The 14,907-nt window shown below is 39.7% G+C and overlaps 1 protein-coding gene across 3 annotated transcripts in view; it reads left to right on the top strand.

Annotated features, from left to right (window-relative positions):
* Nucleotides 1-5,298: 5,298 nt before the first annotated feature.
* myo6a (myosin VIa) overlaps nt 5,299-14,907 on the top strand; it is a 98,833-nt gene continuing 89,224 nt past the window's right edge. For all 3 annotated transcript variants that reach the window (XM_053478125.1, XM_053478115.1, XM_053478133.1), the window contains exon 1: nt 5,299-5,405. The gene's annotated coding sequence lies outside the window, so the exon portion shown is untranslated. The remainder of the gene's footprint in view (nt 5,406-14,907) is intronic.

The raw sequence follows: 14,907 nt of genomic DNA, 5'->3' as shown, positions 1-14,907 counted from the left end.
TTCCTCTGTTAACAAAAGAGCAAGAAGACTTCATTTGTATTAAAGAAAACGTGTATATATAAGCTGAACAGTTCTTATTTTTGTTCGTTATTATTATTATTTTTGTTTTTTTTGCCGACTTGTGAATCCAACCTCTCGTCTCTCACTCTTTGCACCGAGTTAAGTGTTCATTCATCTATCGACTCCATGAAGGGTACAAACAAGCCCTGACCTCTACACAAGCTTTTGAACAGTTACTGTTTAATGTCCCGTTCTGTCCGTACTTCCACTCTATGCTTTTTCCACCACAGAAAAATCATTGTTGTTCGTAGCCCAAGTATCAAAAAACATCTGGTTTTTTTTTTCCCCCCTTTCCGCTTCTCTAATGGCATAACACGTTTGCTAGTCAGTGCCTGTCAGAGCTTTATACAATGTTACCACATGTAAATGGACCTCATTTTTAATATTAAAACTTATTTGAGATGAAAGAGTGCACATCTGCCTTAGTTCCTACAGATTTGAAACGGAGGCTCACGAGTGCTCTTTTCTATTCTTTGCTGGTCTGCAATAAATATAATATAATAAAGCGAGTAAAATTGATAGTATTTGACGACGGGCACTTCTGTTTATTTTCTTGTAAATGTTTCACACTGGATCTCAATTCTCCTCATTCGTTAATGACTGTACTGCGTCATATGTCTGTCCAAATGTGGATTATTATTATTATTATTATTATTATTATTAAATTACTTGGTATTCAATTAACTTTATGTTTTGTCACAGTTACGACTGTATACACTTAATACGGACGAGTCCAGTCACCACAACAGAACTCGTTGTCTTGGGTAGGAAGGAGTTTGGTGGATTCATCCAACACAAACTCCAATAAGAAAATCTTATGAAACATTTCAATCCTGATTTGAATGCTGTTTTTTCCTTCACTGTCAGCAGATTTCAACATTAAACACAATATATTTGGGAGTGAGGTTTCAATTGAGCACTCCCTACAGTTTGGATCAAAACATTAGGGAATCTCGTTGTCCAGGACAGTTTGAGAGACTTGTAGCATTTGTGCCAAAGTGAATTGAAGCTGTAAATGAGATCAGATTTGGTTTTAACTTATTCATTTATTTTTCTTAACTTTGATCACGGTCACAATTGTCAAATTAATGCTGAGCTTCGGTTAGCGTCCATGTTCTTCAAATGTCTGTGTGCTTCCTAAAGACATACCGGTTCTACTTAATGCCTCCATGACTCTGAACTTAATGCAGCAGTTTCTGATGATCAATGAAAAGGGTAGACCTTTACATTAGCTTCAGTCATCAGAGACAATTCTTATATATCTATTGCAATGAATTGTCATTATTTTAAATGTCATTTATCTTCTAGAGGCGTTCAAGTCAAACTAGCACTTGTGAATGAAGGTGTCCGATTAACATTTATAGAATACTCCAAGCACAGTATGTTGGTAAGAGTCCGTTTTAAAATAGGCCGAGGTGGCTCGGACCGAACTGCAGTCGTTCCTCTAAATATTCCTTGTCATTGAAAATTAAAAAATACTGTAGCTTGTTACAAACTTGTGGAAAAGACGTATCCGTCTGTGGGAACTGTACACACAATTATTAACCAACACCACTTATATATTACAGGAACTCTGGGAAGGCTGGGATGTATTGCCACATTCCCTGTACAATCCTGACCTCGCTTCAAGCCATTTCCACATTAAAGGAACTCCTGGGAGGCCAGCATTTTGAACGTAAAGCAGGCAATCCGATAATGGCTCCGGTGTACCGAGAAATCTTTGCAACTTGATGATATCCAAGCACTAGTGAAACACTGGGATAAGTGCATTAGTGTAGCAGAGGATTATATATAGAGAAGTAAACTGGGTTTTTCCGTTCATAACTGAAAGTCTTGGTTTGAATCTATTATATAAAATTGAACATTACTATTTTTATTTTCTAATTTTGTGGCATGATTGTGAAATCCTGTTCAAGTACAGGAAAGTTTTTATAGGTGAGATTATTCTGGCAAATGATTTGGACCTGAACTATGGACCATCCATGAGATCACTGAGAGTGATAGTCAAAATCAGGCACCTGATGCTTCTGCTGTGCCCAGATTTCAAGCTTCATAATGGACAGTGTCTACAGTGCAAACATTTAAAAAGCTTTTTAACTGGATCAATGGGATTCATAAACCATTGGCTAAATGTCAAGTGCACTCGTTCCTGTGTCTTGTTCGTCTGCGTTTCCATCCGATGTTACAAACACTGTTTGCTCAGCTTGTACCTGTTAGGGTGAATTTCCTTTGGAGCATCAGTCAAACAATACAACGCACTCCTCTGTTCTCATTTGTAAATAGCTAAAAGGAGAATGGATCTAACATCAGGGGCAGCTGGTATAAATGTACTATAGCTGAGCCAATTTGGTAGTATAGGTGGCACATGGTGTAGTGGTTAGCTCTGTGGCGTCGCGCCTCATAGGTGAAGAGTTCGATTCCTGCCTCAGGATCTGTGTGGAATTGACTTTCCCAGTGTGCACTCTGAGATGGATTAGAACCCTGTCCAGGGTGTACCCCACCTCGTGCCCAAAGTCTCCTGGGATAGGCTTCAGGCCCCTGCGACCCTGGATAAGAGGTATAGAAGGTTAATTAAGGCAAAAAAGAATTTAGTATTTTTGTAAATAGCTTTGTTTCAGTATCACTTGTCAAGCTACAATTTTAGCCCCCTACTACTATGGTTTTAAAGAAAGAAGTCCTGCTTTGGATTACAACCCTTTATCAAATAATGCACAATTCCTTTTTTTTTTTTTTTTTAAACTATATAATCCAGAGTCGCATTCAGCATGGATCCTCTTTCAATCTTCAGTGACATGACCATGTGGACTGAAAGCAAACTTGACAGATAGCAAGTTATTACTGTACATGGCCTATTTAAATAAAACAGATTCTATAACAAATGATTAAAAAGATGATCTATATGTCTATATCTAAAAAATTTCAAGCAAGATTCTTACATTTTAAGATAGTAAGTTTGTCTATGTTCTTGTGTTTGGATGTATTTTTTATCAACCCACTTCTGGGTTAAAAAATTTGTTCACTTTCAGTTCTATAGGAGGTAGGGGGTCTTTCGTTAAGGTTCTGAGTGGTCAGGAGTTTGTAGGTTCACAAGAGGCTTTTGACGTAGTTTTACTCGACCCCATTTTAAAGACAAGACACTACAGGTAGAAACAACAGCTTTGAGCTCAGAAATGCAAGACGCGATGTCTGTGACTTTGGACTGTAGAAGACTGGACGAAAGACAATTTCAGTCGCCTTAAATTCCTCAAATTTCCCATTCCACAACATCCCAAAGTCGCCCTATTGGATTGATGATCTGGTGACTGTGGGGGATTTGAGTACAGTGAACGTTTTATGTTCAAGGAACCAGTTTGAGATGATGTTCGCTTTGTAACGTGGTGAGTTATCCTGTGGTCATAAAGGGATGGACATGGTCAGCAACTACTGTACACTCAGGTAGGTTGTGGCTTTTTAACGATGCTCAGTTGGTACTAAGAGGCCCAAAGTGTGCCAAGAAAATCTCCCTCACACCATTACACCTCTAGCCTGAAGCGCTGATACAAGCAGGATGGATCCATGCTTTTATGATGTTACGACCAAATTCTGACCCTACCATCTGAACATCACAGCAGAAATTGAGACTCAACAGACCAGGCAACATTTTTCCAATGTTGTAGCCTTTTTTCGGATAGTTTCCTGTTGGTTGTAGGCCATCTGCTTCAAGGTTTGACGTGTTGTATACATGTATTCAGAGATGCTCTTCGGCGAACCTCGGTTGTAACCTCATGTTATTTGCTTAGCTTTTAACTTGAACCAGCTCTGACCTTGGGCATAAACAAGGCATTTTCGCCTGGAGAAGATATTTATTCTTTTTCAGAGCATGTTCTGTAAACCTTAAAGATGGTTGTGGTGTAATAATCCCAGTAGAAATACTCAGACCAGCCTGTCTGCCACCAACAACCATCCATCCATCTAGGAACCTCCGTAGTACAACTAGTGATTGCCATTGTGTTTATTCCCATTTTACAACCGTGGTAGGACCTCTGGTCAATATTCACACGTGCATTCACACACTTTGAGAACACCAATCAGCCTGATTTACATGTCTTTGGACTGTGAGAGGAAACGGAGTACCCAGAGAACACGCAAACTCCATGCACTCAGAACCCAAGAAGGGAATTAAACCCAGATCCTGGAGGTGCACGGCGACAGTGCTAACCACTAAGCCCCCGTGCCACCACCACCACCACCACCAACCATGCTACACTATATGGACAAAATTATTTGGCCAAACGTGTTAATTATTGAATTTAGGGCAATCCTAATGCTCCAGCACACCAAGACATCGCACGCAATGATCAGTTTTCAACTTTGTGCTAGAAGTTTGGGGAAGACCCTTTTCTATTCCAACATGACGTGATCGTTATAAAGACGTGATGAGTTCGGTGTAAAAGAACTTCCACAACTCCATCCAGCACCTTTGGGATGAACTGGAACGGAGATAGCGAGCCAGGCCTTCTCGTCCAACATCAGTGCCGGACCTCATAAATGATCCACAGAATGAAGGGGCACGAGTTCCCTCAGAAACGCATGAAAATCTTGTGGACGGCCTTCGGGAGCAGTCGAAGCCGCAGTACAGTTTATACAGTGCGTGTTTGGATACGATGTCATTGCAGGTTTGGCCGAATACTTTTGACCATACAGTGTATACTCAAATCCATTTAAATGATCCATTTTTTTTTTTTACGCGGGGTTTGAACTTCATCAGATTAACAGTATTGATCGTGTCTACATCTCTGTTATTTGATCAGATTTACAGGTGTACCTAATAAAGTGGCCAGTGAGTGTGTATATACAGGATAATCTTATAATATAATATAATATAATATAATAATCTGCGTTCATTAAAGTGTAGTAAAGATTAAACTGTGAATGAGATTTTTTCTCTCTCTCTCTCTCGCTGAGGTTTTGGTTTAAGCCGGAAGTCCAAACTCCGACCGGTTTAATACACCTGCTGGGAAAAGGTCCGGTCATGTTCGTGCGGTGACGTCACAGCCGCGCTGAAGCGCTCTGATTGGCTAACACCAGGCCGCGACACCCCGCCCTCCGGTCTGGGCTCATTTTGTTGCCAGATTTCCCTCAATTCCCGCCTTTTCTCGGTGAGAGTTGTGAACCGTGTGAATGTATTAGTGTCATTTATGGTTATCTGGCAACCCGTCGATCGAGTTCATTGTGGGAGTCAGAGGCAGAAAGAGAGAGAGAGAGAGAGAGAGATCATAACAGAGGAGGGATCAGCAGGTCTGTGTGCGCAGTTTAACTTTAATGTAAATTGACACACAGGTATCAGGGAGTGTATCCGATCGGAGGTGAGTACTGATTCACACTGATTATTATTAATATCGCACCTTTGTTGTTGTTTTTGGCTGGTGGGAAGTGTGCTGGAGGGTAATGGAGGATGTGGTAGGGGACAGACTGGCACACTCTGTCTGTCCTCCTCCATCAGCAGTGCTTTTCTCTACACTGTATTCCTCAAACTGTGTGGGATTTGAGAGGATCCGTTCTATTTATTTATTTTTAAATCAAGCACACAACCTCGCTCATCCTGATCTGAACAGCTGATGTTTTCTAAACAAAGGCATAGAGGTGGCATGCACCAGCTTCTTAACAACTCTCCTGGAGAACTGACACCTGCTCAGGTGTGGTGGAGGTGTCACTAGGAGAACTCGCTCCTAAAGGTAACCAGGTCCAGACGTCAAGAGGTCAGACGTCAGAAGACTGATCACTTTGTCGTTGTTGGTCTTGTACACTAAAGTGAGAGCGATGAACACACACACATGCACACGAGAGTAAAGAAACCCGACCACACACTATCAGTGGATGGTGTCATCATTTTCCAGCCTTCACTTTGTTTCAAGGAGGTGTAGTCGTTAGCACTGTCGCCTCGCACCCCTCAGGGTCCGGGTTCGGTTCCCATCTCGGGGTCTGTGTGTGTGTGTATGGAGTTTGCATGTTCTCCCTGTGTTTGGTGGGTTTCCTCTCGCAGTCCAAAAACATGCAGATTAGGCTACTTGCCTTTCCCAAATAGCTTGTAGTATAATTAATGGACCCCATCTAAGGTGTACCCCTCTAAATAGACTCCTCACCCCACCCCACGACCCTGTATACTGGATAAAGTGGTATAGACGACCATCTTATTATATCCATTATGGTAGATCACGTTTTCTTTGGGCATTGGTGACTCAGTGGTAGGATTCTCACCTGCCGTGCATGCGGAAGATCCGGGGTTCAGTTCCCACTGAAATGCCCCTAAAAAAAAACAACAACCACTGGATGCAGTGCCAGTGCTAATTCTGGGGAAAATGGTTAGGGTTGTGTGGATTAGATGGTGAGTTCTTCATAGTAGCAAGCAAACTAGCAGACTAACAACATAATGGTAGATCACTTCTTCTAGATTATCCATCCAAAACTTTGGTTCTGGGATCTCCAGACATCTGTGAAGCATACAGTACCCCAAGAGTCTGTGTTAAAATCGCTGGCTGTTCCTGAGACTGGATTCCTTATCATGGGAATGGACTCGCCGCAATCCTGATCAGGATAAGGATAAGGATCAATGAATGGTGAAGTTTTAAGGGTTTGTGGTCATGGCATGGGTGAATGACAGTGTTAGTACTTTAATGTTTGAAGATGTTGTGATTTCTAGAAATCCAGAAATTCTGATAGACCACTTGGGTTGGAAGCACCAAAAATGGTCCATCATCCCTGGACAATCTAGACTCGTCATAATGGACATCCTGAGTCATTAACACGAACGTATATACTATAGTAAATGTGTTCAGTTCAGTCCTTCAGTCTTAGCCCTCCCATATATCAGTGTTTTTTCAGGTTTAGCGGCAAGAAATGGTCAATGCAAATCATTCCCTATGAACTAGAAGGAAGAAGTGATGATTAACCATTCAATGGTTCCTTCATAAGCTTAACCTTTGCTCTGGTTGTCTACATGGCTTTTTTTTTAATGAGTGCACATACTTTTAGTGGTTATAATGACCGAATTGCACTTCTTGTGGCTTCAGGATGGTGTTAAATTAACGGTGGAGCAAAAGGCGCTGAAGCCGGCGCCATAACTCCTGCTTTAAAGTAAAAAAAGCGACAGCCGAGTTCTCGCTCTAGTGCTCCCGGCCACCATGTTTGTTCTAAGGATAGTGTTTGAGCCTGTGCTTTGGCTTCCAGAGTGCTGGGTGTGTCGCATTACCAACTCCGAGTGCCGTGACACACCTAGGGGTGCTGTTCGCTAAGGTTTTGTGACTCACCTGTTAAACTTGGTTAGTGGTTCTTGAGGAGTCTCACGCTCCAGGGAAAGAGAAAGAGAGAGAGAATGTCAAGGTATTATTATCGCTCTGGACCAAGCAATGTTCCATTATGGAGGTAGTGATGTCTTTACGGGCGAGCGGACATGCTCTGTTTTGACGACCACAAACCCTGTGGCTTTACCGTTTCTAGTCTGTAAGTCACAAGAAGTGAAGACAGAAGCTATGTTCATAGTCACAGACGTAAGAAAAAGAGGAGGCAGTCTTCATGGCTTTATTTTGAAACCATCATCTGAGTTGATGTGAGAGTTACAGTAACTAATCCAAGAATGAAAAATAAGTCTTTAACATAGCTTTGAGAGCATCATCTGCAGCATTAAGTCTTTCTGTGTGAATGATTACAAACGAGGAACACAATTAATTGTTTAAACAAGCCCTTATTGTGAGCTCATATAATAAGAGTCTCTCCTCCAGCTTGTTGCTCAGCTCTGCTGTTCTCTTTAGGGGGCGTGGCTTAGCAGTAGATCATTTACATAAACACTGAAACAGCGTGTTTGCAGGAGGAGTCAAACAGGGGGTTTGAGGTCTAAACAAGATTATCATTATCTGAGAGTATTTCAGCCTGAGCATTAACACAACACATTTTAAGGGAGTTTGTTAACTTGTTAAATTTAATAGTAAAATACGGGACCTTTAAGCTATTATGTACATTATTGTTGGTTTTTGTTAAAACATTTGCGCCCTTCATATGTTGTACTGCTGCGGGTAAGAACCTTTTCACCGTATTGTGCTTGAAGTCGTCTGTAAATGTCAGTTTTACGTACTCATTCGCAGGAAATTTCATCACTGATCCTGGTTTGATCATAGTTCTTGGTTCAGCATCTTATCATAGTAGGAGTCATGTAAGTAACTTGAGTTATCATAAAAACAAAGTAACAATAGTTTTTGGTTCTTACATCTGGAACATGTTAGTGCCAAGCACGATCATGTCAGCAGAAATCCAAAAGAAGTCACCGTTTTAAAATGGTCAAATACTGGTTAGTGAGACTAATCAGAAAAATGGCTTCCAAGTGGTAGGGAGCATAAAGATTAGACTTTGGAGCGAAGGTCATATGGTCTGATGAATCCAGATTGACTCTTTTCCAGTCCGGTGGAAGCATCAGGGTAAGAAGATAAGAACATGAAGCAATGCACCCAACATGCATAGTGTCCACTGTACAAGCCTCTGGAGGCAGTGTTATGATCTGGGGTTACTTTAGTTCGGTCAGGTCTAGACTCACTAACGTTACGTGGCAATAAAATAAAGTCAGCTGCCGACCTGAATGTACTGAATGACCACATAATCACGTCTATGGAGTACTCCTTCTCTATGGACCGACCATATTCTCGGATTTAAATTATGGTCTTGGGGAGCACAAGGAATCATATTCACACATGAACTGGCTACCGCACTGCGTGCTCAAATCAAAGCCGAAGTTGAGTGAATGAAATCTGAGCATGTGCGATTGTTGTTTTTGGGAAGGTAGTGTAGTTCCTCTTTTTTGCCTGTGGTTTGTAAAAATGCAGCTTATTGAGTAGATGCTACTTTGCCTAACAGATTACAAGGTCAGGACGGTGTGTGTGTGTGTATATGTGTGTGTGTGCGTGTGCGCACAGGGGTGTGCGCGTGATTTCCTAACTGCCAGAGAACCACAGAGTATTTTGGTGACTGTATTTAGATTTAATATATCATCGTTTGGACTCGCCTTGGACCCTGCTTAACCTAATTAGCACTGAGTTATCCTTCGACAACAGTTTAACTAAAAAAAATTTCTTTCCTTGATCAGCATGAACAAGACAACTACCTGGGTGGGGTGGGGGGGGTATGTATGTGTATGTATTTATACACACTTTTGCTGTCTTAGCTACTTCACTATCAGTCTGGATCAGATTTGTCTGCATCTGTTTGAGCAGGGCGGAGCTCTGACCACATCCAAATGAACCCAGCCTCTGGTGTGTGTATTCTCTATAGAAACCTGCCCTAGGTCACTAACTGAATAAAGTCTACTCTGTCTGTATTATTCATCTCTAAAAGCTTTAGTGGTCAGCAAATGATAAGCGCTGGTGAGTGGGAACGCATCCAGGTTTGCACCCCATCTAGAGATCTCAATGTATTTCTAGATAAAGTTATACTGTAGCTTTACTTCTGTTTTAGTGTTCTTCCAAAAATAGGAAATAAAAGTTTCCCTAGATAATCACCAGGGATGACCCGATACAATTAATATCACAATACCTAGATGCCGATCTGATTTATATTACCATCCTGTTATAACAATTAATTAGGAAATGAATGATTTATAGTTTGGTGGAGGCTACTGGTGAAGATTGTATTTATTCAGATTTTTATGACCATGGTAAGACCTTTAGACAACATTTACAGTGGCATTCACACACTACAGGCAATTTGGAAACACCAATTAGCCTAATCTGCGTGTCTTTGGACTGTGGGAGGAAACCGGAGTACACAGACCTCGTGGCGGGAATCAAACCCAGACCCTGGAGTTGCAAGGTGACGGTGCTAACCACTATGCCATATGTATATATTTTTTGGAGACATTGTGGTGATGCATGAATTGCCACACAATGAATCATGAGACATAACTGAATTCATTTTTCCTTTCATCTCTTTTTTTTTTTTGTATTGCTGTTTCTCCACATTCCATGATTCATAATTCGGAGTACAGATTGTTAGTAATAGCATCGACATTGTTCCGTCGTTCCGCTTTTGACCATCTTAAACAGCCACATGACTTGGGTTAATAATAAATAGAAAGTGCTTTCCTTTGCTCGGTGTACATCGCATTCCTGTAATCCTTCCATAACCAAAATCTTTCAGTGGTTGACCCAGAGTCATTACCCAATGATAACCCATGTGTGAAATGGGTAATTAAAAGGTCCGTGTGTAAAATCTAGTCGATGTGTGAACGGTGGTATTTGGTTAGTAGATCTGGAGTCTTATTAGCTATAGCAGACAGTGACCTATTTTATTAAGGCACAGTTTAGTTCATGCCATTATGGGCCTGAATGGTAGAACCATGCACATGAAAGCTCTGACACTGGATTTGAGAAACCAGAAATGTATCGCAGATTGAATTCAGGTCTGAAGATGGTTAGTGTAAAGTGTTATCTTTTCTTATTTTTATAGTGAATTTATGGTGGTTGGTGGCTCATGTGGTTAAGGCTTTGGGTTACTGATTGGAAGATCGGGGGTTCAAGCCCCAGCACCACCAAGTTGCCAACGTTGAGCCTTTGAGCAAGGCCCTTAACCCTATCTGCTCTAGTGGCGCTGTATCCTGGCTGACCCTACGCTCTGACCCCTAAATTGGGATACGGTATGCAAAAAAAAAAGTACTTTCTATACTCAAGGCTAGTTTTTGAGTCTCAGAAACTGTTATGTTGCATGCCGTCCATAATCTAAGTCTAATAATTAACTGATTGAATTTAGGTTGTTATTTAACAAAGAAAAACATAATGATCTAATAACCATAATAATAATAAGAGGTTTGTTTAACATTTAAGAGGGAAGGAGTCTCCAGTGTTCAGGTTAAGAATAAGCTGTGTCGTTAAATTTCCCGTCGTAAGCAATGCTAAGAAAGCCGGATGTTGTGTTTGACGGTTTCTTTGTAAAGATATCTAGTTGCTAATTCTATCGCAGAACAACTATCAACCAAGAGGCTTGGGCAAAAATGGCCTCCTCGGAAAGACTTAAAGCACAATCTGCTGGCTTCCACATTCATGAGCCCACAGATAACCATGTAGCTGTTTGCCAATCCTCCCACTCCCTTTTACTTTAAAGAATGTTTGTTGAATGTGGCATTATCAGCATTTGAGATACAACCCTGAGGAGTCGAGGGAATTCTGTTCATATTTATAGCTGTTATAACCGAATTTATATGAGGAAGAAACTTTCTGTTTTACGGCACTGTAAATGAATGTGTCATCCTAAAATAGATATGAAGGATGGATGGATAGCCCGTTGTTATATTTGTCACATGTTATATGTCTATCTTAAAGTTCTGGAAGAAAGACCTCTCTTCTATAACAAGCTTCCTTCTAATTTTGTTCCCACTGTTGTTTAAAGTTAATGCCCACACTGAAACGTTCACCCAGTGCCTCAGTCTTTAGCTTTCTTTTAATCATGAGTCATGTTTTCTTAGGTTCTCCCACTCCCATCTTTTCTTTGAAGTCCTGACTTCTGTGGAGTTCTGTGTTTCAGATTTATCTGTACAAGTTTTCTGCTTTGGTTAGAGGAAGCGCTTCTAGAGACCTTTTTCCTCCTGCTGGACATCCTGAAGTCTTTCCATATGTTTATCTTGCAGTTGCGCCACAGCTGCTCTGGGTCTGACTCTTTCACACTGGCTGTATCACTTGTACCCAGATGCTTCATGTCAGGAAGTTAGAGCCTTTTTTTATCTTCTTTAAGGCTGCTTTTACACTAGGCGTGATTGATGTGTACTGTGCACAGGTATGAATGCTTCCCCCCTTTTTTTTCGCCTTGCTATCCAGCTTCCATATTACTAGGGGTGCTTTCACATTTGGGCCTTGGAATCGTTTCTGAGAACACATGACCCCAAAATCTGGTTCATTTTGATCAGTGAGAATACAATCTTTTCGCTCTCCAGTAAGTACTACACTTACTTACGTTACTCCTGCCTACTTTATGACCTATGGCTGAGTACACTTTAGGTTTAACTTCATTTTTTCTCTAATTATATCGTTATTCTTTTGTCCATTACTCCTGAGAACAGAACTCCATTTGGCTTTGATGCTCATATCCTTTTCAACGACACTTTTAGGCAGTGTGCACATATTCCTTTCGAAGGCCACAACAAAATAAGCAATTTTTTAATACACAAATGCAGTTCCTGGTAGCCTTTTGAAACCGTTTCACCATTCATTAACTTTTTTATAAATGGTGTCACACTCAAGTCATGGCTTTTTTTATTGGTGTTAGAGTTTGACCGGAATAGATAGTAATACGGCTTGTCAATCTTTAAACTCTGTAAAAATGTGCGTTAGACATTGAAGTACACGGTTTGCTCATGTCAGCAAAAAACAAGGTGCTGAACTGAACTTTCATGACATTCTCAGAATTAGAAGACAATCACAAACGATCCAGTGTTGCTTTAAAGAAAAAAAAAAACACGTCTCTAGGGTGTGACTTTTCACTGAATGCTCCAGGGCAGATTCCTTACGTGTGGCGTGGCTGAAAGTTGTATTTGAATGGATTTCAGTTGTAATGTTTTTTAATGCTAAGGTGTGTCGACTTGTATGAGAAGTCTAACTTCATGGTTTAATGAATAAAGAATGTGCTTGCTCAGCTTTTGAGGCAGCTTTTGAGACGACAACATTTTTTTTTTTAAAGCTCCACCAGATTCCTTATATGTTGCACTGTGTACGGTTATGAAGAGTTATGTGCCGGATTTAATAATCTACTAATAAGCTACTTGCTCAATGTAAACAAACACCTGTACCAATAGACCAATAGATATTAATTAGAAAAGCTAAACTGAATATTCATACTGGGATTACTTATATATTATAATATTATAATATTATATATTATTATATATAATATTATACTGTATATTATTATTATTATTATTATTATTATTTATCCAATCTCCTTTTTTTTAAATTACTTATCCGATTACCGAACAGGGAGTGTATTTGAGATAAGTATAAGATACTCAACCGTACAAAATTGTATTTCTTTGTATTAATAAGTTAGGCAGAGAGTTCTGCTGTACAGAAAGACAGGCAGACATGTACAGAATGTGGGCTTATATGTAGTGAAATAATAATATCACTGATTAAATTAAAGCTGATCAGTTTATTTTTAACTTTAACCTTTTAATTATTTCTAAAAACTTTTTCCCTGTCAACGATGTGTACTTACTCTAGTGTAAAATAATATATATATTTATGTTTAAATTATGTCACAAATCAGAGAAGCTTTCACTTCCTCAGATTAGCATGTGTTGCTAGCTTGGAAATCTAAAAAAGTGGTAGCTAGCATAGCATAATGAAGTGTCACATCATGCTAGTTACCTAGTTTCTTGTTTAGCCCTTATTTATTTATTTATTTATTTATTTAAGAAAGGGTCTGAGGTAACACATTATGTTTTGGAAATGTCAGCTAGTTGTTACACACTCTTTGGCTATGGTTAGCTGTGGTAATTTATCCTCATATTAAATGTAAAAGATATGATTTAAGGCTAGCTAATGTTTTTTTTTAAATGTGTGTCATGCTAGCAAGAGAGTTAGCATACAATGCTGGATGTAGTAGCTATACGTTGTGCTTTATTTGCATTGTTTTTTGTGTGTATTTATATGTTTTATGTATATGTGTTTCTGAATTATATAAAATAGATCAAAAAAATAAAATAAATTAGCTTTTTTTAAATTATTTTTTTTACGGTAGGGGATACAGGTAATGCGTTTTCTTATTGTGATTATGCAACCTCGTGTTTAGTAACAGAAAGATAACTTCTAGATAACCTCATTTTAAGTTGTAGAACAATCAGAAACAAGAAATCCTGTTTTCTCTCCCATGCTCTGTAAGTCCCCGAGCTCGTTCATTGCCTTTGTTGGATTTGCCTTTGGTCCTATTGTCGAGATGACATACCGCCACCTTTTGTGTTCAGCCAACACAATCCCTCGTCACGTGAGCGTCTCATCCAGCACAAACTCTGAAGTCATGTGACCGTCCCAACCTACACAAAGTGTGTGTGTGGTCATGTGACCGGCTTACCGCGACAGTGTGTCCCCAGTGATCTGCTGTAACAATCCGTGATTGTGTGGCATGAAAGAGGAGTGGGCCTGAAGCGGCATAACTTACAGGGTTTTTCTCCGTGTGTCTGTCCTCTTCTTAAGACTCTATTATTAGGGTTTTTCTCCGTGTGTCTGTCCTCTTCTTAAGACTCTATTATTTTAGACTGTTTTTGTCCCAGGGCTATTACATTCCGCAGCAGTGTGCTAAGGCAGATGAAATGAAATAAATAAGCCTACCTACATGTCTACTTAAATAGCCAGAAGTAGTATGTTCAAAGTGGATGTTTAAAGTAGATGTAATCCGGTGTTCATCAAATTAATTCATTGAGGAAGCTTGTCTTAACCGTTAATGGGCTATAGGAAATTTGATACCTGTTCTTTGTACTTCTCTGTATGCTCAATTTCTAAGGGAAAAGGTGCTTTAAGCACTCGTCCTTGCATTATAAAATTTGCTGTATCCAACCTGTATATTTTTTTTTTTTATATAAAGACCACTGGAATATGGAAATGACGTCACAAAAATGTGACTGTCTCAACATGAGCATATAATAATTTTTTATTTTTTTTTGGCATAAAAACAACCAGAAAAACACGTGATCATGTGTACTCTTTCTTTGCCTATCTGACCAATTTTTTTATTTTTTGACATGTTTGTAAAGTTGGTTAAAATGGAATGAAATTCAGTTCATCATATTGCCTAGATTCTGCTGACAAATAGGATATGTCACTCTATTCTGTACAATCGTATACA

The sequence above is a fragment of the Clarias gariepinus genome, chromosome 2 (assembly GCF_024256425.1).
Source record: "Clarias gariepinus isolate MV-2021 ecotype Netherlands chromosome 2, CGAR_prim_01v2, whole genome shotgun sequence".
Lineage (NCBI taxonomy): Eukaryota > Metazoa > Chordata > Actinopteri > Siluriformes > Clariidae > Clarias > Clarias gariepinus.
This window is presented reverse-complemented; position numbering and strand designations above follow the sequence as displayed.